General features: G+C 38.5%; 1 non-coding gene and 45 pseudogenes across 1 annotated transcript; all 46 read left to right on the forward strand.

Moving 5' to 3' along the window:
• Positions 1-119: 119 nt before the first annotated feature.
• On the forward strand, positions 120-238 carry LOC149652620 (5S ribosomal RNA; annotated as a pseudogene).
• Positions 239-374: 136 nt separating this feature from the next.
• LOC149652621 (5S ribosomal RNA) lies at positions 375-493 on the forward strand (annotated as a pseudogene).
• A 123-nt stretch (positions 494-616) lies between these two features.
• Positions 617-735, forward strand: LOC149652622 (5S ribosomal RNA; annotated as a pseudogene).
• A 359-nt stretch (positions 736-1,094) lies between these two features.
• LOC149652623 (5S ribosomal RNA) lies at positions 1,095-1,213 on the forward strand (annotated as a pseudogene).
• Positions 1,214-1,792: 579 nt separating this feature from the next.
• LOC149652624 (5S ribosomal RNA) lies at positions 1,793-1,911 on the forward strand (annotated as a pseudogene).
• A 359-nt stretch (positions 1,912-2,270) lies between these two features.
• LOC149652625 (5S ribosomal RNA) lies at positions 2,271-2,389 on the forward strand (annotated as a pseudogene).
• Positions 2,390-2,969: 580 nt separating this feature from the next.
• On the forward strand, positions 2,970-3,088 carry LOC149652626 (5S ribosomal RNA; annotated as a pseudogene).
• Positions 3,089-3,211: 123 nt separating this feature from the next.
• LOC149652627 (5S ribosomal RNA) lies at positions 3,212-3,330 on the forward strand (annotated as a pseudogene).
• A 359-nt stretch (positions 3,331-3,689) lies between these two features.
• On the forward strand, positions 3,690-3,808 carry LOC149652628 (5S ribosomal RNA; annotated as a pseudogene).
• A 580-nt stretch (positions 3,809-4,388) lies between these two features.
• LOC149652629 (5S ribosomal RNA) lies at positions 4,389-4,507 on the forward strand (annotated as a pseudogene).
• Positions 4,508-4,630: 123 nt separating this feature from the next.
• On the forward strand, positions 4,631-4,749 carry LOC149652630 (5S ribosomal RNA; annotated as a pseudogene).
• Positions 4,750-7,667: 2,918 nt separating this feature from the next.
• On the forward strand, positions 7,668-7,786 carry LOC149652631 (5S ribosomal RNA). The gene has a single exon (XR_016371445.1). It is a non-coding gene; the product is annotated as a 5S ribosomal RNA (ribosomal RNA).
• Positions 7,787-8,606: 820 nt separating this feature from the next.
• On the forward strand, positions 8,607-8,725 carry LOC149652632 (5S ribosomal RNA; annotated as a pseudogene).
• A 599-nt stretch (positions 8,726-9,324) lies between these two features.
• On the forward strand, positions 9,325-9,443 carry LOC149652633 (5S ribosomal RNA; annotated as a pseudogene).
• Positions 9,444-9,578: 135 nt separating this feature from the next.
• On the forward strand, positions 9,579-9,681 carry LOC149652634 (5S ribosomal RNA; annotated as a pseudogene).
• Positions 9,682-9,803: 122 nt separating this feature from the next.
• LOC149652635 (5S ribosomal RNA) lies at positions 9,804-9,922 on the forward strand (annotated as a pseudogene).
• Positions 9,923-10,059: 137 nt separating this feature from the next.
• Positions 10,060-10,178, forward strand: LOC149652636 (5S ribosomal RNA; annotated as a pseudogene).
• Positions 10,179-10,300: 122 nt separating this feature from the next.
• LOC149652637 (5S ribosomal RNA) lies at positions 10,301-10,419 on the forward strand (annotated as a pseudogene).
• A 135-nt stretch (positions 10,420-10,554) lies between these two features.
• Positions 10,555-10,657, forward strand: LOC149652638 (5S ribosomal RNA; annotated as a pseudogene).
• Positions 10,658-10,779: 122 nt separating this feature from the next.
• On the forward strand, positions 10,780-10,898 carry LOC149652639 (5S ribosomal RNA; annotated as a pseudogene).
• Positions 10,899-11,035: 137 nt separating this feature from the next.
• LOC149652640 (5S ribosomal RNA) lies at positions 11,036-11,154 on the forward strand (annotated as a pseudogene).
• A 123-nt stretch (positions 11,155-11,277) lies between these two features.
• Positions 11,278-11,396, forward strand: LOC149652641 (5S ribosomal RNA; annotated as a pseudogene).
• A 584-nt stretch (positions 11,397-11,980) lies between these two features.
• On the forward strand, positions 11,981-12,099 carry LOC149652642 (5S ribosomal RNA; annotated as a pseudogene).
• Positions 12,100-12,236: 137 nt separating this feature from the next.
• Positions 12,237-12,355, forward strand: LOC149652643 (5S ribosomal RNA; annotated as a pseudogene).
• An 835-nt stretch (positions 12,356-13,190) lies between these two features.
• Positions 13,191-13,309, forward strand: LOC149652644 (5S ribosomal RNA; annotated as a pseudogene).
• Positions 13,310-13,432: 123 nt separating this feature from the next.
• LOC149652645 (5S ribosomal RNA) lies at positions 13,433-13,551 on the forward strand (annotated as a pseudogene).
• A 137-nt stretch (positions 13,552-13,688) lies between these two features.
• Positions 13,689-13,807, forward strand: LOC149652646 (5S ribosomal RNA; annotated as a pseudogene).
• A 362-nt stretch (positions 13,808-14,169) lies between these two features.
• LOC149652647 (5S ribosomal RNA) lies at positions 14,170-14,288 on the forward strand (annotated as a pseudogene).
• Positions 14,289-14,425: 137 nt separating this feature from the next.
• On the forward strand, positions 14,426-14,528 carry LOC149652648 (5S ribosomal RNA; annotated as a pseudogene).
• A 122-nt stretch (positions 14,529-14,650) lies between these two features.
• LOC149652649 (5S ribosomal RNA) lies at positions 14,651-14,769 on the forward strand (annotated as a pseudogene).
• Positions 14,770-15,129: 360 nt separating this feature from the next.
• LOC149652650 (5S ribosomal RNA) lies at positions 15,130-15,248 on the forward strand (annotated as a pseudogene).
• Positions 15,249-15,385: 137 nt separating this feature from the next.
• On the forward strand, positions 15,386-15,488 carry LOC149652651 (5S ribosomal RNA; annotated as a pseudogene).
• A 123-nt stretch (positions 15,489-15,611) lies between these two features.
• Positions 15,612-15,730, forward strand: LOC149652652 (5S ribosomal RNA; annotated as a pseudogene).
• A 644-nt stretch (positions 15,731-16,374) lies between these two features.
• On the forward strand, positions 16,375-16,493 carry LOC149652653 (5S ribosomal RNA; annotated as a pseudogene).
• A 136-nt stretch (positions 16,494-16,629) lies between these two features.
• On the forward strand, positions 16,630-16,732 carry LOC149652654 (5S ribosomal RNA; annotated as a pseudogene).
• Positions 16,733-16,854: 122 nt separating this feature from the next.
• Positions 16,855-16,973, forward strand: LOC149652655 (5S ribosomal RNA; annotated as a pseudogene).
• A 361-nt stretch (positions 16,974-17,334) lies between these two features.
• LOC149652656 (5S ribosomal RNA) lies at positions 17,335-17,453 on the forward strand (annotated as a pseudogene).
• Positions 17,454-17,814: 361 nt separating this feature from the next.
• Positions 17,815-17,933, forward strand: LOC149652657 (5S ribosomal RNA; annotated as a pseudogene).
• Positions 17,934-18,294: 361 nt separating this feature from the next.
• On the forward strand, positions 18,295-18,413 carry LOC149652658 (5S ribosomal RNA; annotated as a pseudogene).
• Positions 18,414-18,774: 361 nt separating this feature from the next.
• LOC149652659 (5S ribosomal RNA) lies at positions 18,775-18,893 on the forward strand (annotated as a pseudogene).
• Positions 18,894-19,254: 361 nt separating this feature from the next.
• On the forward strand, positions 19,255-19,373 carry LOC149652660 (5S ribosomal RNA; annotated as a pseudogene).
• Positions 19,374-19,509: 136 nt separating this feature from the next.
• Positions 19,510-19,612, forward strand: LOC149652661 (5S ribosomal RNA; annotated as a pseudogene).
• Positions 19,613-19,735: 123 nt separating this feature from the next.
• LOC149652662 (5S ribosomal RNA) lies at positions 19,736-19,854 on the forward strand (annotated as a pseudogene).
• Positions 19,855-20,218: 364 nt separating this feature from the next.
• On the forward strand, positions 20,219-20,337 carry LOC149652663 (5S ribosomal RNA; annotated as a pseudogene).
• A 137-nt stretch (positions 20,338-20,474) lies between these two features.
• LOC149652664 (5S ribosomal RNA) lies at positions 20,475-20,577 on the forward strand (annotated as a pseudogene).
• Positions 20,578-20,699: 122 nt separating this feature from the next.
• Positions 20,700-20,818, forward strand: LOC149652665 (5S ribosomal RNA; annotated as a pseudogene).
• Positions 20,819-20,906: the final 88 nt, after the last annotated feature.

The following is a 20,906-nucleotide window of genomic DNA, read 5'->3' on the forward strand; positions in this document are numbered from 1 at the left end:
TCTTATAAATTTTAATAGATATGAAAAAAGCAAACATGTTTTTTTTTGTTATTGTTTTAAAATGATGAAGGTTAATTTGTCTCACTTAATTTAAATTCGAATTATTATCTAGCACTCTCGGCAACGGCCATATCACGCTGAATACACCGGTTCTCGTCCGATAACAGAAGTTAGGCAGCGTCGAGCGCAGTCACTACATGGGAGGGAGACCACTTAGGAACACTGCGTGCCGTTGGCTTTTTCACTTTTTTTCCTCTTTTAAATTTTAATAGATATGAAAAAAGCAAACATGTTTTCATTTTGTTATTGTTTTAAAATGATGAAGGTTAATTTGTCTCACTTAATTTAAATTCGAATTATTAACTAGCACTCTCGGCAACGACCATATCACGCTGAATACAGCGGTTCTCGTCCGATCACCGAAGTTAAGCAGCGTCGAGCGCAGTCAGTACTTGGGATGGAGACCACTTAGGAACACTGCGTGCCGTTGGCTTTTTCACTTTTTTTTCCTCTTTTAAAATTTAATAGATATGAAAAATGCAAACATATCTTCTTTTTTGTTATTGTTTTATAAAGATGAAAGTTAATTAAATTCAAATTATTAACTAGCACTCTCGGCAACGGCCATATCACGCTTAATACACCGGTTCTCGTCCGATAACCGAAGTTAAGCAGCGTCGTGCGCAGTTAGTACTTGGGAGGGAGACCACTTAGGAACACTGCGTGCCGATGATTTTTTCACTTTTTTTTCCTCTTATAAATTTTAATAGATATGAAAAAAGAAAACATGTTTTTTTTGTTATTGTTTTAAAATGATGAAGGTTAATTTGTCTCAATTAATTTAAATTCGAATTATTTACAAGCACTCTCGGCAACGGCCATATCACGCTGAAAACACCGGTTTTCGTCCGATCACCGAAGTTAAGCAGCGTCGAGCGCATACAGTACTTGGGAATACTGCGTTCCGTTGGTTTTTCACTTTTGTTTCCTCTTTTAAATTCCACCCGATATGTAAGAAGCAAACATATCTTCTTTTTGTTATTGTTTTATAAAGATGAAAGTTAATTAAATTCAAATTATTAACTAGCACTCTCGGCAACGGCCATATCACGCTGAATACACCGGTTCTCGTCCGATAACCGAAGTTAAGCAGCGTCGAGCGCAGTCAGTACTTTGGAGGGAGACCACTTAGGAACACTGCGTGCCGTTGGGTTTTTCACTTTTTTTCCTCTTTTAAATTTTAAAAGATATGAAAAAAGCAAACATGTTTTTTTTTGTTATTGTTTTAAAATTATGAAGGTTAATTTGTCTCACTTAATTTAAATTCGAATTATTAACTAGCACTCTCGGCAACGGCCATATCACGCTGAAAACACCGGTTTTCGTCCTATCACCGAAGTTAAGCAGCGTCGAGCGCATACAGTACTTGGGAATACTGCGTTCCGTTGGTTTTTCACTTTTGTTTCCTCTTTTAAATTCCACCCGATATGAAAGAAGCAAACATATCTTCTTTTTGTTATTGTTTTATAAAGATGAAAGTTAATTAAATTCAAATTATTAACTAGCACTCTCGGCAACGGCCATATCACGCTGAATACACCGGTTCTCGTCCGATAACCGAAGTTAAGCAGCGTCGAGCGCAGTCAGTACTTGGGAACACTGCATGCCGATGGCTTTTTCACTTTTGTTTCCTCTTAAATTCCACCAGATATGGAAAAACAAACATATCTTCTTATTGTTATTTTTTATAAAGATGAGGTTAATTAAGTTCAAATTATTAACTAGCACTCTCGGCAACGGCCATATCACGCTCAATACACCGGTTCTCGTCCGATAACCGAAGTTAAGCAGCGTCGTGCGCAGTCAGTACTTGGGAGGGAGACCACTTAGGAACACTGCGTGCCGATGATTTTTTCACTTTTTTTTCCTCTTATAAATTTTAATAGATATGAAAAAAGCAAACATGTTTTTTTTGTTATTGTTTTAAAATGATGAAGGTTAATTTGTCTCAATTAATTTAAATTCGAATTATTTACAAGCACTCTCGGCAACGGCCATATCACGCTGAAAACACCGGTTTTCGTCCGATCACCGAAGTTAAGCAGCGTCGAGCGCATACAGTACTTGGGAATACTGCGTTCCGTTGGTTTTTCACTTTTGTTTCCTGTTTTAAATTCCACCCGATATGTAAGAAGCAAACATATCTTCTTTTTGTTATTGTTTTATAAAGATGAAAGTTAATTAAATTCAAATTATTAACTAGCACTCTCGGCAACGGCCATATCACGCTGAATACACCGGTTCTCGTCCGATAACCGAAGTTAAGCAGCGTCGAGCGCAGTCAGTACTTTGAAGGGAGACCACTTAGGAACACTGCGTGCCGTTGGGTTTTTCACTTTTTTTTCCTCTTTTAAATTTTAAAAGATATGAAAAAAGCAAACATGTTTTTTTTGTTATTGTTTTAAAATTATGAAGGTTAATTTGTCTCACTTAATTTAAATTCGAATTATTAACTAGCACTCTCGGCAACGGCCATATCACGCTGAAAACACCGGTTTTCGTCCTATCACCGAAGTTAAGCAGCGTCGAGCGCATACAGTACTTGGGAATACTGCGTTCCGTTGGTTTTTCACTTTTGTTTCCTCTTTTAAATTCCACCCGATATGAAAGAAGCAAACATATCTTCTTTTTGTTATTGTTTTATAAAGATGAAAGTTAATTAAATTCAAATTATTAACTAGCACTCTCGGCAACGGCCATATCACGCTGAATACACCGGTTCTCGTCCGATAACCGAAGTTAAGCAGCGTCGAGTGCAGTCAGTACTTGGGAACACTGCATGCCGATGGCTTTTTCACTTTTGTTTCCTCTTAAATTCCACCAGATATGGAAAAACAAACATATCTTCTTATTGTTATTTTTTATAAAGATGAAGGTTAATTAAGTTCAAATTATTAACTAGCACTCTCGGCAACGGCCATATCACGCTCAATACATCGGTTCTCGTCCGATCACCGAAGTTAAGCAGCGTCGAGCGCAGTCAGTACTTGGGAGGGCGACCACTTAGGAACACTGCGTGCCGTTAGCTTTTTCACTTTTTTTTCCTCTTTTAAATTTTAATAGATATGAAAAAAGCAAACATATCTTCTTTTTTGTTATTGTTTTATAAAGATGAAAGTTAATTAAATTCAAATTATTAACTAGCACTCTCGGCAACGGCCATATCACGCTCAATACATCGGTTCTCGTCCGATCACCGAAGTTAAGCAGCGTCGAGCGCAGTCAGTACTTGGGAGGGCGACCACTTAGGAACACTGCGTGCCGATGATTTTTTCACTTTTTTTTCCTCTTATAAATTTTAATAGATATGAAAAAAGCAAACATGTTTTTTTTGTTATTGTTTTAAAATGATGAAGGTTAATTTGTCTCAATTAATTTAAATTCGAATTATTTACAAGCACTCTCGGCAACGGCCATATCACGCTGAAAACACCGGTTTTCGTCCGATCACCGAAGTTAAGCAGCGTCGAGCGCATACAGTACTTGGGAATACTGCGTTCCGTTGGTTTTTCACTTTTGTTTCCTCTTTTAAATTCCACCCGATATGTAAGAAGCAAACATATCTTCTTTTTGTTATTGTTTTATAAAGATGAAAGTTAATTAAATTCAAATTATTAACTAGCACTCTCGGCAACGGCCATATCACGCTGAATACACCGGTTCTCGTCCGATAACCGAAGTTAAGCAGCGTCGAGCGCAGTCAGTACTTTGAAGGGAGACCACTTAGGAACACTGCGTGCCGTTGGGTTTTTCACTTTTTTTTCCTCTTTTAAATTTTAAAAGATATGAAAAAAGCAAACATGTTTTTTTTGTTATTGTTTTAAAATTATGAAGGTTAATTTGTCTCACTTAATTTAAATTCGAATTATTAACTAGCACTCTCGGCAACGGCCATATCACGCTGAAAACACCGGTTTTCGTCCTATCACCGAAGTTAAGCAGCGTCGAGCGCATACAGTACTTGGGAATACTGCGTTCCGTTGGTTTTTCACTTTTGTTTCCTCTTTTAAATTCCACCCGATATGAAAGAAGCAAACATATCTTCTTTTTGTTATTGTTTTATAAAGATGAAAGTTAATTAAATTCAAATTATTAACTAGCACTCTCGGCAACGGCCATATCACGCTGAATACACCGGTTCTCGTCCGATAACCGAAGTTAAGCAGCGTCGAGTGCAGTCAGTACTTGGGAACACTGCATGCCGATGGCTTTTTCACTTTTGTTTCCTCTTAAATTCCACCAGATATGGAAAAACAAACATATCTTCTTATTGTTATTTTTTATAAAGATGAAGGTTAATTAAGTTCAAATTATTAACTAGCACTCTCGGCAACGGCCATATCACGCTCAATACATCGGTTCTCGTCCGATCACCGAAGTTAAGCAGCGTCGAGCGCAGTCAGTACTTGGGAGGGCGACCACTTAGGAACACTGCGTGCCGTTAGCTTTTTCACTTTTTTTTCCTCTTTTAAATTTTAATAGATATGAAAAAAGCAAACATATCTTCTTTTTTGTTATTGTTTTATAAAGATGAAAGTTAATTAAATTCAAATTATTAACTAGCACTCTCGGCAACGGCCATATCACGCTTAATACACCGGTTCTCGTCCGATAACCGAAGTTAAGCAGCGTCGAGCGCAGTCAGTACTTGGGAGGGAGACCACTTAGGAACACTGCGTGCTGTTGATTTTTTCACTTTTTTTTTCCTCTTATAAATTTTAATAGATATGAAAAAAGCAAACATGTTTTTTGTTATTGTTTTAAAATGATGAAGGTTAATTTGTCTCACTTAATTTAAATTCGAATTATTAACAAGCACTCTCGGCAACGGCCATATCACGCTGAAAACACCGGTTTTCGTCCGATCACCGAAGTTAAGCAGCGTCGAGCGCATACAGTACTTGGGAATACTGCGTTCCGTTGGTTTTTCACTTTTGTTTCCTCTTTTAAATTCCACCCGATATGAAAGAAGCAAACATATTGCAGCGGTTTCGTCCAGAAACCGTTGCAGACGACAGTGGACGGAAGCTTAAAAATTTCAAACCTCTGGCTTATGCTCAGTCCACTGCCGTCAAGTAACTACCGCGACCCCACACATCTAGTTCTTTCCGGTTGCCACCCTTCCCCCCTTTACGGAAAGGAGTTAGCATCCCACTGGGAAGGAATATAAGAAAAAATTTCTATTGTATAACGCATTCGCATTGACACCCGGGTACAATGTAGTCGTCACCATTTTTGCTGAACCTCATGGTTCAAGTTTCGTCTTTTATGATTTATATTTAATTTACGTTTAAGTTATGTTTAATAAAAGTCAAAGAGTTTTTGATTCATCAATATGTCTTCTAATTTAAATTAAATTAAAAGTTAGTCTCCAACCACGGATCTCCGATAGCGGCACAACCAAGAAGAACCTGGGTAATATGATTTTAACACTTAGCGTTGTGACTACGGTCCTCCTTTATAAGGATTGACTGAACGCCTTGTACACGGAAACATTTTTTCCGTTACAATTGGTGCCGTGTACCCAGTGAGACGAACCCCGTGTTACAAATAATACCGTGCCCGTCGTTTTTAACCCTCGGTTCTTGCTTTTCCCGTCCCGTCGCTTTTCTTCTCCGTCGGGGTGGTCGGGCCCGATTCGCGAGCTTCGTTACAGGTTAGTTCTAGTTTGAGCAAGATCGTCGCCATCTTGGAACTCTCCCTTCTCGAACAATCGAAGACGCATTTCCCAAATTTAGTTTTAAATCGAATTGAATCATGGATTTTATTTATTCTACCAGTGATCTAGATTAGAATTATTTATTTTTAGAATTAAATCTCGTGATAAACTAAATTATTTTTCGGCTAGATAAAATTTTTGAATTTAATTATTTTTGAAATTTTAATGAGTCATCCCGAATCGTGCCCGAGTTTCAAATTATATCGCGGAAGCCAAGATTCGGAAAATTCTTCGGTCTTATCCCGTGAGTCGGACATTTCGAAATACACGTAGCCGGTAGCTAAGCCTAACCTCGTGCTGCAAGGCGAGATACGCCGATATGGCCCTCAGAGATTGTTAGTCTCCGGATTGGCACATTCATATTCGAATTAAACTTGATAAATCTTATCGGACTTTTCACTCAACCCAATCAAGAGACTTTATAACATTTTACTCGGAATTAACGAACTTTACAAACATTCGCAACCAAACGATATCGGACTAAGTGACAGTGCCCCACCATAGTTGTTAATACCCATAGTCTTGCGTAATTTACGGATCACTTCCCTACCCAGACTTAACGTATCATAACAAGACGGTCCCCAAACATTTACTTCCGGCGTAATAGTGCTACGCGTAATAAACTATATTTCCCCACCATACCAAATCTCACGCCTGGGGATGTATGAATCACCGGCCAAGAATTGCAACAACTGACCAAGAAAACCCTAATGGACATCACCACCGCTGATCAGATAGATCCCGGAACGGAACCACACCAACTAGAGACCCCAAATGGATATCACCACCGCTGATCAGACAGATCCCGGAACGGAATTCCCCACCCAATAGAGACCCCAACTGGACATCGCCACCGCAGATCAGACGATCCCGGAAAGGAAATCCACCCGAACCCTCCTCACGATTATGACGAAATCCGCATCCGATACCGACGAACTCTCCGAACAAACGCACCACCATCTCCACGGAAGCATCCATCCACGAATGAAGACGCCCCAGGAAGACTAACTTACATAAACCTTAATTTAATTTTATAACAATGTATAAAATTTTTCATTGGGGGGTAGAATGCAGCGGTTTCGTCCAGAAACCGTTGCAGACGACAGTGGACGGAAGCTTAAAAATTTCAAACCTCTGGCTTATGCTCAGTCCACTGCCGTCAAGTAACTACCGCGACCCCACACATCTAGTTCTTTCCGGTTGCCACCCTTCCCCCCTTTACGGAAAGGAGTTAGCATCCCACTGGGAAGGAATATAAGAAAAATTTTCTATTGTATAACGCATTCGCATTGACACCCGGGTACAATGTAGTCGTCACCATTTTTGCTGAACCTCATGGTTCAAGTTTCGTCTTTTATGATTTATATTTAATTTACGTTTAAGTTATGTTTAATAAAAGTCAAAGAGTTTTTGATTCATCAATATGTCTTATAATTTAAATTAAGTTAAAAGTTAGTCTCCAACCTCGGATCTCCGATAGCGGCACAACCAAGAAGAACCTGGGTAATATGATTTTAACACTTAGCGTTGTGACTACGGTCCTCCTTTATAAGGATTGACTGAACGCCTTGTACACGGAAACATTTTTTCCGTTACAATATCTTCTTTTTGTTATTGTTTTATAAAGATGAAAGTTAATTAAATTCAAATTATTAACTAGCACTCTCGGCAACGGCCATATCACGCTGAATACACCGGTTCTCGTCCGATAACCGAAGTTAAGCAGCGTCGAGCGCAGTCAGTACTTGGGAACACTGCTTGCCGATGGCTTTTTCACTTTTGTTTCCTCTTAAATTCCACCAGATATGAAAAAACAAACATATCTTCTTATTGTTATTTTTTATAAAGATGAAGGTTAATTAAGTTCAAATTATTAACTAGCACTCTCGGCAACGGCCATATCACGCTGAATACACCGGTTCTCGTCCGATCACCGAAGTTAAGCAGCGTCGAGCGCAGTCAGTACTTGGGAGGGCGACCACTTAGGAACACTGCGTGCCGTTAGCTTTTTCACTTTTGTTTCCTCTTTTAAATTCCACCCGATATGAAAAAAGCAAACATATCTTATTTTTTTATTGTTTTATAAAGATGAAGGTTAATTTGTCTCACTTAATTTAAATTCGAATTATTATCTAGCACTCTCGGCAACGGCCATATCACGCTGAGAACACCGGTTCTCGTCCGATCGCTGACGTGAGCAGCGTCGAGCGCAGTCAGTACTTGGGAATACTGCGTGCCGTTGGCTTTTTCACTTTTGTTTCCTCTTTTAAATTCCACCCGATATGAAAAAAGCAAACATATCTTCTTTTTGTTATTGTTTTATAAAGATGAAGGTTAATTTGTCTCACTTAATTTAAATTCGAATTATTAACTAGCACTCTCGGCAACTGCCATATCACGCTGAAAACACCGGTTTTCGTCCTATCACCGAAGTTAAGCAGCGTCGAGCGCATACAGTACTTGGGAATACTGCGTTCCGTTGGTTTTTCACTTTTGTTTCCTCTTTTAAATTCCACCCGATATGAAAGAAGCAAACATATCTTCTTTTTGTTATTGTTTTATAAAGATGAAAGTTAGTTAAATTCAAATTATTAACTAGCACTCTCGGCAACGGCCATATCACGCTGAATACACCGGTTCTCGTCCGATAACCGAAGTTAAGCAGCGTCGAGCGCAGTCAGTACTTGGGAACACTGCATGCCGATGGCTTTTTCACTTTTGTTTCCTCTTAAATTCCACCAGATATGGAAAAAAAAACATATCTTCTTATTGTTATTTTTTATAAAGATGAAGGTTAATTAAGTTCAAATTATTAACTAGCATTCTCGGCAACGGCCATATCACGCTGAATACACCGGTTCTCGTCCGATCACCGAAGTTAAGCAGCGTCTTGCGCAGTCAGTACTTGGGAGGGCGACCACTTAGGAACACTGCGTGCCGTTAGATTTTTCACTTTCTTTTCCTCTTTTAAATTCCAATAGATATGAAAAAAGCAAACATATTTTCTTTTTGTTATTGTTTTAAAAAGATGAAGGTTAATTTGTCTCACTTAATTTAAATTCGAATTATTATCTAGCACTCTCGGCAACGGCCATATCACGCTGAGAACACCGGTTCTCGTCCGATCGCCGACGTTAGCAGCGTCGAGCGCAGTCAGTACTTGGGAATACTGCGTGCCGTTGGCTTTTTCACTTTTGTTTCCTCTTTTAAATTCCACCCGATATGAAAAAAGCAAACATATCTTCTTTTTGTTATTGTTTTATAAAGATGAAGGTTAATTTGTCTCACTTAATTTAAATTCGAATTTTTAACTAGCACTCTCGGCAACGGCCATTTCACGCTGAGAACACCGGTTCTCGTCCGATCGCCGACGTTAGCAGCGTCGAGCGCAGTCAGTACTTGGGAATACTGCGTGCGGTTGGTTTTTCACTTTTGTTTCCTCTTTTAAATTCCACCCGATATGAAAAAAGCAAACATATCTTCTTTTTGTTATTGTTTTATAAAGATGAAAGTTGATTTAATTCAAATTATTAACTAGCACTCTCGGCAACGGCCATAACACGCTGAATACACCGGTTCACGTCCGATCAATGAAGTTAAGCAGCGTCGAGCGCAGTCAGTACTTGGGAGGGAGACCACTTAGGGACACTGCGTGCCGTTGGGTTTTTTACTTTTTTTTCCTCTTTTAAATTTTAATAGATATGAAAAAAGCAAACATGTTTTTTTTGTTATTGTTTTAAAATTATGAAGGTTAATTTGTCTCACTTAATTTAAATTCGAATTATTAACTAGCACTCTCGGCAACGGCCATATCACGCTGAAAACACCGGTTCTCGTCCGATCACCGAAGTTAAGCAGCGTCGAGCGCATACAGTACTTGGGAATACTGCGTGCCGTTGGCTTTTTCACTTTTGTTTCCTCTTTCAAATTCCACCAAATATGAAAAAAGCAAACATATCTTCTTTTAGTTATTGTTTTATAAAGATGAAAGTTAATTAAATTAAAATTATTAACTAGCACTCTCGGCAACGGCCATATCACGCTGAATACACCGGATCTCGTCCGATAACTGAAGTTAAGCAGCGTCGAGCGCAGTCACTACTTGGGAGGGAGACCACTTAGGAACACTGCGTGCCGTTGGCTTTTTCACTTTTTTTTCCTCTTTTAAATTTTAATAGATATGAAAAAAGCAAACATGTTTTCATTTTGTTATTGTTTTAAAATGATGAAGGTTAATTTGTCTCACTTAATTTAAATTCGAATTATTAACTAGCACTCTCAGCAACGGCCATATCACGCTGAAAACACCGGTTCTCGTCCGATAGCCGAAGTTAAGCAGCGTCGAGCGCAGTCACTACTTGGGAGGGAGACCACTAAGGAACACTGCGTGCTGTTGGCTATTTCACTTTTTTTTCCTCTTTTAAATTCCACCCGATATGAAAAAAGCAAACATATCTTCTTTTCGTTATTGTTTTATAAAGATGAAAGTTGATTTAATTCAAATTATTAACTAGCACTCTCGGCAACGGCCATAACACGCTGAATACACCGGTTCACGTCCGATCAATGAAGTTAAGCAGCGTCGAGCGCAGTCAGTACTTGGGAGGGAGACCACTTAGGGACACTGCGTGCCGTTGGGTTTTTTACTTTTTTTTCCTCTTTTAAATTTTAATAGATATGAAAAAAGCAAACATGTTTTTTTTGTTATTGTTTTAAAATTATGAAGGTTAATTTGTCTCACTTAATTTAAATTCGAATTATTAACTAGCACTCTCGGCAACGGCCATATCACGCTGAAAACACCGGTTCTCGTCCGATCACCGAAGTTAAGCAGCGTCGAGCGCATACAGTACTTGGGAATACTGCGTGCCGTTGGCTGTTTCACTTTTGTTTCCTCTTTCAAATTCCACCAAATATGAAAAAAGCAAACATATCTTCTTTTAGTTATTGTTTTATAAAGATGAAAGTTAATTAAATTAAAATTATTAACTAGCACTCTCGGCAACGGCCATATCACGCTGAATACACCGGTTCTCGTCCGATAACTGAAGTTAAGCAGCGTCGAGCGCAGTCACTACTTGGGAGGGAGACCACTTAGGAACACTGCTTGCCGTTGGCTTTTTCACTTTTTTTTCCTCTTTTAAATTTTAATAGATATGAAAAAAGCAAACATGTTTTCATTTTGTTATTGTTTTAAAATGATGAAGGTTAATTTGTCTCACTTAATTTAAATTCGAATTATTAACTAGCACTCTCGGCAACGACCATATCACGCTGAATACAGCGGTTCTCGTCCGATCACCGAAGTTAAGCAGCGTCGAGCGCAGTCAGTACTTGGGATGGAGACCACTTAGGAACACTGCGTGCCGTTGGCGTTTTCACTTTTTTTTCCTCTTTTAAATTTTAATAGATATGAAAAAAGCAAACATATCTTCTTTTTTGTTATTGTTTTATAAAGATGAAAGTTAATTAAATTCAAATTATTAACTAGCACTCTCGGCAACGGCCATATCACGCTGAATACACCGGTTCTCGTCCGATAACCGAAGTTAAGCAGCGTCGAGCGCAGTCAGTACTTGGGAGGGAGACCACTTAGGAACACTGCGTGCCGTTGATTTTTTCACTTTTTTTTCCTCTTATAAATTTTAATAGATATGAAAAAAGCAAACATGTTTTTTTTGTTATTGTTTTAAAATGATGAAGGTTAATTTGTCTCACTTAATTTAAATTCGAATTATTAACAAGCACTCTCGGCAACGGCCATATCACGCTGAAAACACCGGTTTTCGTCCGATCACCGAAGTTAAGCAGCGTCGAGCGCATACAGTACTTGGGAATACTGCGTTCCGTTGGTTTTTCACTTTTGTTTCCTCTTTTAAATTCCACCCGATATGAAAGAAGCAAACATATCTTCTTTTTGTTATTGTTTTATAAAGATGAAAGTTAATTAAATTCAAATTATTAACTAGCACTCTCGGCAACGGCCATATCACGCTGAATACACCGGATCTCGTCCGATAACCGAAGTTAAGCAGCGTCGAGCGCAGTCAGTACTTGGGAACGATGCATGCCGTTGGCTTTTTCACTTTTGTTTCTTCTTTTAAATTCCACCCGATATGAAAAAAGCAAACATATCTTCTTTTTGTTATTGTTTTATAAAGATGAAAGGTAATTAAATTAAAATTATTAACCAGCACTCTCGGCAACGGCCATATCACGCTGAATACACCGGTTCTCGTCCGATAACCGATGTTAAGCAGCGTCGAGCACAGTCACTACTTGGGAGGGAGACCACTTAGGAACACTGCGTGCCGTTGGCTTTTTCACTTTTTTTTCCTCTTTTAAATTTTAATAGATATGAAAAAAGCAAACATGTTTTCATTTTGTTATTGTTTTAAAATGATGAAGGTTAATTTGTCTCGCTTAATTTAAATTCGAATTATTAACTAGCACTCTCGGCAACGACCATATCACGCTGAATACAGCGGTTCTCGTCCGATCACCGAAGTTCAGCAGCGTCGAGCGCAGTCAGTACTTGGGAGGGAGACCACTTAGGAACACTGCGTGCCGTTGGCTTTTTCACTTTTTTTCCTCTTTTAAATTTTAATAGATATAAAAAAAGCAAACATGTTTTTTGTTATTGTTTTAAAATGATGAAGGTTAATTTGTCTCACTTAATTTAAATTCGAATTATTAACTAGCACTCTCGGCAACGGCCATATCACGCTGAGAACACCGGTTCTCGTCCGATCGCCGACGTTAGCAGCGTCCAGCGCAGTCAGTACTTGGGAATTCTGCGTGCCGTTGGCTTTTTCACTTTTGTTTCCTCTTTTAAATTCCACCCGATATGAAAAAAGCAAACATATTTTCTTTTTGTTATTGTTTTAAAAAGATGAAGGTTAATTTGTCTCACTTAATTTAAATTCGAATTATTATCTAGCACTCTCGGCAACGGCCATATCACGCTGAGAACACCGGTTCTCGTCCGATCGCCGACGTTAGCAGCGTCGAGCGCAGTCAGTACTTGGGAATACTGCAAGCCGTTGGCTTTTTCACTTTTGTTTCCTCTTTTAAATTCAACCCGATATGAAAAAAGCAAACTTATTTTCTTTTTGTTATTGTTTTAAAAAGATGATGGTTAATTTGTCTCACTTAATTTAAATTCGAATTATTACCTAGCACTCTCGGCAACGGCCATATCACGCTGAATACACCGGTTCTCGTCCGATAACCGAAGTTAAGCAGCGTCGAGCACATACATTACTTGGGAATACTGCGTGCCGTTGGCTTTTTCACTTTTGTTTCCTCTTTCAAATTCCACCAAATATGAAAAAAGCAAACATATCTTCTTTTTGTTATTGTTTTATAAAGATGAAAGTTAATTAAATTAAAATTATTAACTAGCACTCTCGGCAACGGCCATATCACGCTGGATACACCGGTTCTCGTCCGATAACCGAAGTTTAGCAGCGTCGAGCGCAGTCACTACTTGGGAGGGAGACCACTTAGGAACACTGCGTGCCGTTGGCTTTTTCACTTTTTTTTTCCTCTTTTAAATTTTAATAGATATGAAAAAAGCACACATATCTTCATTTTGTTATTGTTTTATAAAGATGAAAGTTAATTAAATTCAAATTATTAACTAGCACTCTCGGCAACGGCCATATCACGCTGAATACACCGGTTCTCGTCCGATCACCGAAGTTAAGCAGCGTCGAGCGCAGTCAGTACTTGGGAGGGAAACCACTTAGGAACTCTGCGTGCCGCTAGCTTTTTCACTTTTTTTTCCTCTTTTAAATTCCAATAGATATGAAAAAAGCAAATATATTTTCTTTTTGTTATTGTTTTAAAAAGATGAAGGTTAATTTGTCTCACTTAATTTAAATTCGAATTATTATCTAGCACTCTCGGCAACGGCCATATCACGCTGAATACACCGGTTCTCGTCCGATAACCGAAGTTAAGCAGCGTCGAGCGCAGTCACTACTTGGGAGGGAGACCACTTAGGAACACTGCGTGCCGTTGGCTTTTTCACTTTTTTTCCTCTTTTAAATTTTAATAGATATGAAAAAAGCAAACACGTTTTCTTTTTGTTATTGTTTTAAAATGATGAAGGTAAATTTGTCTCACTTAATTTAAATTCGAATTATTAACTAGCACTCTCGGCAACGGCCATATCACGCTGAAAACACCGGTTCACGTCCGATCACCGAAGTTAAGCAGCGTCGAGCGCATACAGTACTTGGGTATACTGCGTGCCGTTTGCTTTTTCACTTTTGTTTCCTCTTTTAAATTCCACCAGATATGAAAAAAGCAAACATATCTTCTTTTTTGTTATTGTTTTATAAAGATGAAAGTTAATTAAATTCAAATTATTAACTAGCACTCTCGGCAACGGCCATATCAAGCTGAATACTCCGGTTCTCGTCCGATAACCGAAGTTAAGCAGCGTCGAGCGCAGTCACTACTTGGGAGGGAGACCACTTAGGAACACTGCGTGCCGTTGGCTTTTTCACTTTTGTTTCCTCTTTTAAATTTTAATAGATATGTAAAAAGCAAACAGGTTTTCTTTTTGTTATTGTTTTAAAATGATGAAGGTTAATTTGTCTCACTTAATTTAAATTCGAATTATTAACTAGCACTCTCGGCAACGGCCATATCACGCTGAAAACACTGGTTCACGTCCGATCACCGAAGTTAAGCAGCGTCGAGCGCATACAGTACTTGGGAATACTGCGTGCCGTTGGCTTTTTCACTTTTGTCTCCTCTTTCAAATTCCACCAGATATGAAAAAAGCAAACATATCTTCTTTTTGTTATTGTTTTATAAAGATGAAAGTTAATTAAATTCAAATTATTAACTAGCACTCTCGGCAACGGCCATATCACGCTGAATACACCGGTTCTCGTCCGATAACCGATGTTAAGCAGCGTCGAGCGCAGTCAGTACTTGGGAGGGCGACCACTTAGGAACACTGCGTGCCGTTAGCTTTTTCACTTTTTTTCCTCTTTTAAATTCCAAGAGATATGAAAAAAGCAAACATATTTTCTTTTTGTTATTGTTTGAAAAAGATGAAGGTTAATTTGTCTCACTTAATTTAAATTCGAATTATTATCTAGCACTCTCGGCAACGGCCATATCACGCTGAGAACACCGGTTCTCGTCCGATCGCCGACGTTAGCAGCGTCGAGCGCAGTCAGTACTTGGGAATACTGCGTGCCGTTGGCTTTTTCACTTTTGTTTCCTCTTTCAAATTCCACCAGATATGAAAAAAGCAAACATATCTTCTTTTTGTTATTGTTTTATAAAGATGAAAGTTAATTAAATTTAAATTATTAACTAGCACTCTCGGCAACGGCGATATCACGCTGAATACACCGGTTCTCGTCCGATAACCGAAGTTAAGCAGCGTCGAGCGCAGTCACTACTTGGGAGGGAGACCACTTAGGAACACTGCGTGCCGTTGGCTTTTTCACTTTTTTTTCCTCTTTTAAATTTTAATAGATATGAAAAAAGCAAACATGTTTTCTTTTTGTTATGGTTTTAAAATGATGAAGGTTAATTTGTCTCACTTAATCTAAATTCGAATTATTAACTAGCACTCTCGGCAACGGCCATATCACGCTGAAAACACCGGTTCACGTCCGATCACCGAAGTTAAGCAGCGTCGAGCGCATACAGTACTTGGGAATACTACGTGCCGTTGGCTTTTTCACTTTTGTTTCCTCTTTCAAATTCCACCAGATATGAAAAAAGCAAACATATCTTCTTTTTTGTTATTGTTTTATAATGATGAAAGTTAATTAAATTCAAATTATTAACTAGCACTCTCGGCAACGGCCATATCACGCTGAATACACCGGTTCTCGTCCGATAACCGAAGTTAAGCAGCGTCGAGCGCAGTCACTACTTGGGAGGGAGACCACTTAGGAACACTGCGTGCCGTTGGCTTTTTCACTTTTTTTTTCCTCTTTTAAATTTTAATAGATATGAAAAAAGCAAACATGTTTTCTTTTTGTTATTGTTTTAAAATGATGAAGGTTAATTTGTCTCACTTAATTTAAATTCGAATTATTAACTAGCACTCTCGGCAACGGCCATATCACGCTGAAAACACCGGTTCACGTCCGATCACCGAAGTTAAGCAGCGTCGAGCGCATACAGTACTTGGGAATACTGCGTGCCGTTTGTTTTTTCACTTTTGTTTCCTCTTTTAAATTCCACCAGATATGAAAAAAGCAAACATATCTTCTTTTTGTTATTGTTTTATAAAGATGAAGGTTAATTAAATTCAAATTATTAACTAGCACTCTCGGCAGCGGCTGTTGTTGTTTGACGCAAGAACGACTCTGGGTTTAACTGGTTATAAACTCTTTATTAATTTAATTAAAACATTAATATTAATATCCGGGAACAATACACTGAACTGACTTTGAAAACTGACCAACGTTATCGGAATGTTATCCGGTTATATAGTTAAGGCATCGCGATAAAAAATAAAGATTACAAGAATGACCGCGATGCATAAAAAACACAAGTGTAGAAAATATAATCTGGATATAGATAAAAAACAACCGGTATTATCTCTAATTTACAACAGCGGCCATATCACGCTGAATACACCGGTTCTCGTCCGATAACCGAAGTTAACCAGCGTCGAGCGCAGTCAGTACTTGGGAGGGCGACCACTTAGGAACACTGCGTGCCGTTGGCTTTTTCACTTTTTTTTCCTCTTTTAATTTTAATAGATATGAAAAAAGCAAATATGTTTTCTTTTTGTTATTGTTTTAAAATGATGAAGGTTAATTTGTCTCACTTAATTTAAATTCGAATTATTAACTAGCACTCTCGGCAACGGCCATATCACGCTGAAAACACCGGTTCACGTCCGATCACCGAAGTTAAGCAGCGTCGAGTGCAGTCAGTACTTGGGAATACTGCGTGCCGTTTGCTTTTTCACTTTTGTTTCCTCTTTCAAATTCCACCAGATATGAAAAAAGCAAACATATCTTCTTTTTGTTATTGTTTTATAAAGAAGAAAGTTAATTAAATTCAATTTATTAACTAGCACTCACGGCAACGGCCATATCACGCTGAATACACCGTTTCTCGTCCGATAACCGAAGTTAAGCAGCGTCGAGCGCAGTCACTACTTGCGAGGGAGACCACTTAGGAACACTGCGTGCCGTTGGCTTTTTCACTTTTTTCCCTCTTTTAAATTTTAATAGATATGAAAAAAGCAAACATGTTTTCTTTTTGTTATTGTTTTAAAATGATGAAGGTTAATTTGTCTCACTTAATTTAAATTCGAATTATTAACTAGCACTCTTGGCAACGGCCATATCACGATGAAAAAACCGGTTCACTTCCGATCACCGAAGTTATGCAGCGTCGAGCGCATACAGTACTTGGGAATACTGCGTGCCGTTTGTTTTTTCACTTTTGTTTCCTCTTTTAAATTCCACCAGATATGAAAAAAGCAAACATATCTTCTTTTTGTTATTGTTTTATAAAGATGAAGGTTAATTAAATTCAAATTATTAACTAGCAGTCTCGGCAACGGCCATATCACGCTGAATTCACCGGTTCTCGTCCGATAACCAAAGTTAAGCAGCGTCGAGCGCAGTCAGTACTTGGGAGGGCGACCACTTAGGAACACTGCGTGCCGTTAGCTTTTTCACTTTTTTTTCCTCTTTTAAATTCCAATAGATATGAAAAAAGCAAACATATTTTCTTTTTGTTATTGTTTGAAAAAGATGAAGGTTAATTTGTCTCACTTAATTTAAATTCGAATTATTATCTAGCACTCTCGGCAACGGCCATATCACGCTGAGAACACCGGTTCTCGTCCGATCGCCGACGTTAGCAGCGTCGAGCGCAGTCAGTACTTGGGAATACTGCGTGCCGTTTGCTTTTTCACTTTTGTTTCCTCTTTCAAATTCCACCAGATATGAAAAAAGCAAACGTATCTTCTTTTTGTTATTGTTTTATAAAGATGAAGGCTAATTAAATTCAAATTATTAACTAGCACTCTCGGCAACGGCCATATCACGCTGAATTCACCGGTTCTCGTCCGATAACCGAAGTTAAGCAGCGTCGAGCGCAGTCACTACTTGGGAGGGAGACCACTTAGGAACACTGCGTGCCGTTGGCTTTTTCACTTTTTTTTCCTCTTTTAAATTTTAATAGATAAGAAAAAAGCAAACATGTTTTCTTTTTGTTATTGTTTTAAAATGATGAAGGTTAATTTGTCTCACTTAATTTAAATTCGAATTATTAACTAGCACTCTCGGCAACGGCCATATCACGCTGAAAACACCGGTTCTCGTCCGATCGCCGACGTTAGCAGCGTCGAGCGCAGTCAGTACTTGGGAATACTGCGTGCCGTTTGCTTTTTCACTTTTGTTTCCTCTTTCAAATTCCACCAGATATTAAAAAAGCAAACATATCTTCTTTTTGTTATTGTTTTATAAAGATGAAGGTTAATTAAATTCAAATTATTAACTAGCACTCTCGGCAACGGCCATATCACGCTGAATTCACCGGTTCTCGTCCGATAACCGAAGTTAAGCAGCGTCGAGCGCAGTCACTACTTGGGAGGGAGACCACTTAGGAACACTGCGTGCCGTTGGCTTTTTCACTTTTTTTTCCTCTTTTAAATTTTAATAGATATGAAAAAAGCAAACATGTTTTCTTTTTGTTATTGTTTTAAAATGATGAAGGTTAATTTGTCTCACTTAATTTAAATTCGAATTATTAACTAGCACTCTCGGCAACGGCCATATCACGCTGAAAACACCGGTTCTCGTCCGATCGCCGACGTTAGCAGCGTCGAGCGCAGTCCGTACTTGGGAATACTGCGTGCCGTTTGCTTTTTCACTTTTGTTTCCTCTTTCAAATTCCACCAGATATGAAAAAAGCAAACATATCTTCTTTTTGTTATTGTTTTATAAAGATGAAGGTTAATTAAATTCAAATTATTAACTAGCACTCTCGGCAGCGGCCATATCACGCTGAATTCACCGGTTCTCGTCCGATAACCGAAGTTAAGCAGCGTCGAGCGCAGTCACTACTTGGGAGGGAGACCACTTAGGAACACTGCGTGCCGTTGGCTTTTTCACTTTTTTTTCCTCTTTTAAATTTTAATAGATATGAAAAAAGCAAACATGTTTTCTTTTTGTTATTGTTTTAAAATGATGAGGGTTAATTTGTCTCACTTAATTTAAATTCGAATTATCAACTAGCACTCTCGGCAACGGCCATATCACGCTGAAAACACCGGTTCTCGTCCGATCGCCGACGTTAGCAGCGTCGAGCGCAGTCAGTACTTGGGAATACTGCGTGCCGTTTGCTTTTTCACTTTTGTTTCCTCTTTCAAATTCCATCAGATATGAAAAAAGCAAACATATCTTCTTTTTGTTATTGTTTTATAAAGATGAAAGTTAATTAAATTCAAATTATTAACTAGCACTCTCGGCAACGGCGATATCACGCTTAATACACCGGTTCTCGTCCGATAACCGAAGTTAAGCAGCGTCGAGCGCAGTCACTACTTGGGAGGGAGACCACTTAGGAAAACTGCGTGCCGTTGGCTTTTTCACTTTTTTTCCTCTTTTAAATTTTAATAGATATGAAAAAAGCAAACATGTTTTCTTTTTGTTATGGTTTTAAAATGATGAAGGTTAATTTGTCTCACTTAATCTAAATTCGAATTATTAACTAGCACTCTCGGCAACGGCCATATCACGCTGAAAACACCGGTTCACGTCCGATCACCGAAGTTAAGCAGCGTCGAGCGCATACAGTACTTGGGAATACTACGTGCCGTTGGCTTTTTCACTTTTGTTTCCTCTTTCAAATTCCACCAGATATGAAAAAAGCAAACACATCTTCTTTTTTGTTATTGTTTTATAATGATGAAAGTTAATTAAATTCAAATTATTAACTAGCACTCTCGGCAACGGCCATATCACGCTGAATACACCGGTTCTCGTCCGATAACCGAAGTTAAGCAGCGTCGAGCGCAGTCACTACTTGGGAGGGAGACCACTTAGGAACACTGCGTGCCGTTGGCTTTTTCACTTTTTTTTTCCTCTTTTAAATTTTAATAGATATGAAAAAAGCAAACATGTTTTCTTTTTGTTATTGTTTTAAAATGATGAAGGTTAATTTGTCTCACTTAATTTAAATTCGAATTATTAACTAGCACTCTCGGCAACGGCCATATCACGCTGAAAACACCGGTTCACGTCCGATCACCGAAGTTAAGCAGCGTCGAGCGCATACAGTACTTGGGAATACTGCGTGCCGTTTGTTTTTTCACTTTTGTTTCCTCTTTCAAATTCCACCAGATATGAAAAAAGCAAACATATCTTCTTTTTTGTTATTGTTTTATAATGATGAAAGTTAATTAAATTCAAATTATTAACTAGCACTCTCGGCAACGGCCATATCACGCTGAATACACCGGTTCTCGTCCGATAACCGAAGTTAAGCAGCGTCGAGCGCAGTCACTACTTGGGAGGGAGACCACTTAGGAACACTGCGTGCCGTTGGCTTTTTCACTTTTTTTTCCTCTTTTAAATTTTAATAGATATGAAAAAAGCAAACATGTTTTCTTTTTGTTATTGTTTTAAAATGATGAGGGTTAATTTGTCTCACTTAATTTAAATTCGAATTATCAACTAGCACTCTCGGCAACGGCCATATCACGCTGAAAACACCGGTTCACGTCCGATCACCGAAGTTAAGCAGCGTCGAGCGCATACAGTACTTGGGAATACTACGTGCCGTTGGCTTTTTCACTTTTGTTTCCTCTTTCAAATTCCACCAGATATGAAAAAAGCAAACGTATCTTCTTTTTGTTATTGTTTTATAAAGATGAAGGCTAATTAAATTCAAATTATTAACTAGCACTCTCGGCAACGGCCATATCACGCTGAATTCACCGGTTCTCGTCCGATAACCGAAGTTAAGCAGCGTCGAGCGCAGTCACTACTTGGGAGGGAGACCACTTAGGAACACTGCGTGCCGTTGGCTTTTTCACTTTTTTTTCCTCTTTTAAATTTTAATAGATAAGAAAAAAGCAAACATGTTTTCTTTTTGTTATTGTTTTAAAATGATGAAG

This window comes from Phalangium opilio, unplaced genomic scaffold, assembly GCF_054372755.1.
Source record: "Phalangium opilio isolate 3A_F unplaced genomic scaffold, DU_Popi_V2 ptg000082l_1, whole genome shotgun sequence".
NCBI classification, from domain to species: Eukaryota; Metazoa; Arthropoda; class Arachnida; order Opiliones; family Phalangiidae; genus Phalangium; species Phalangium opilio.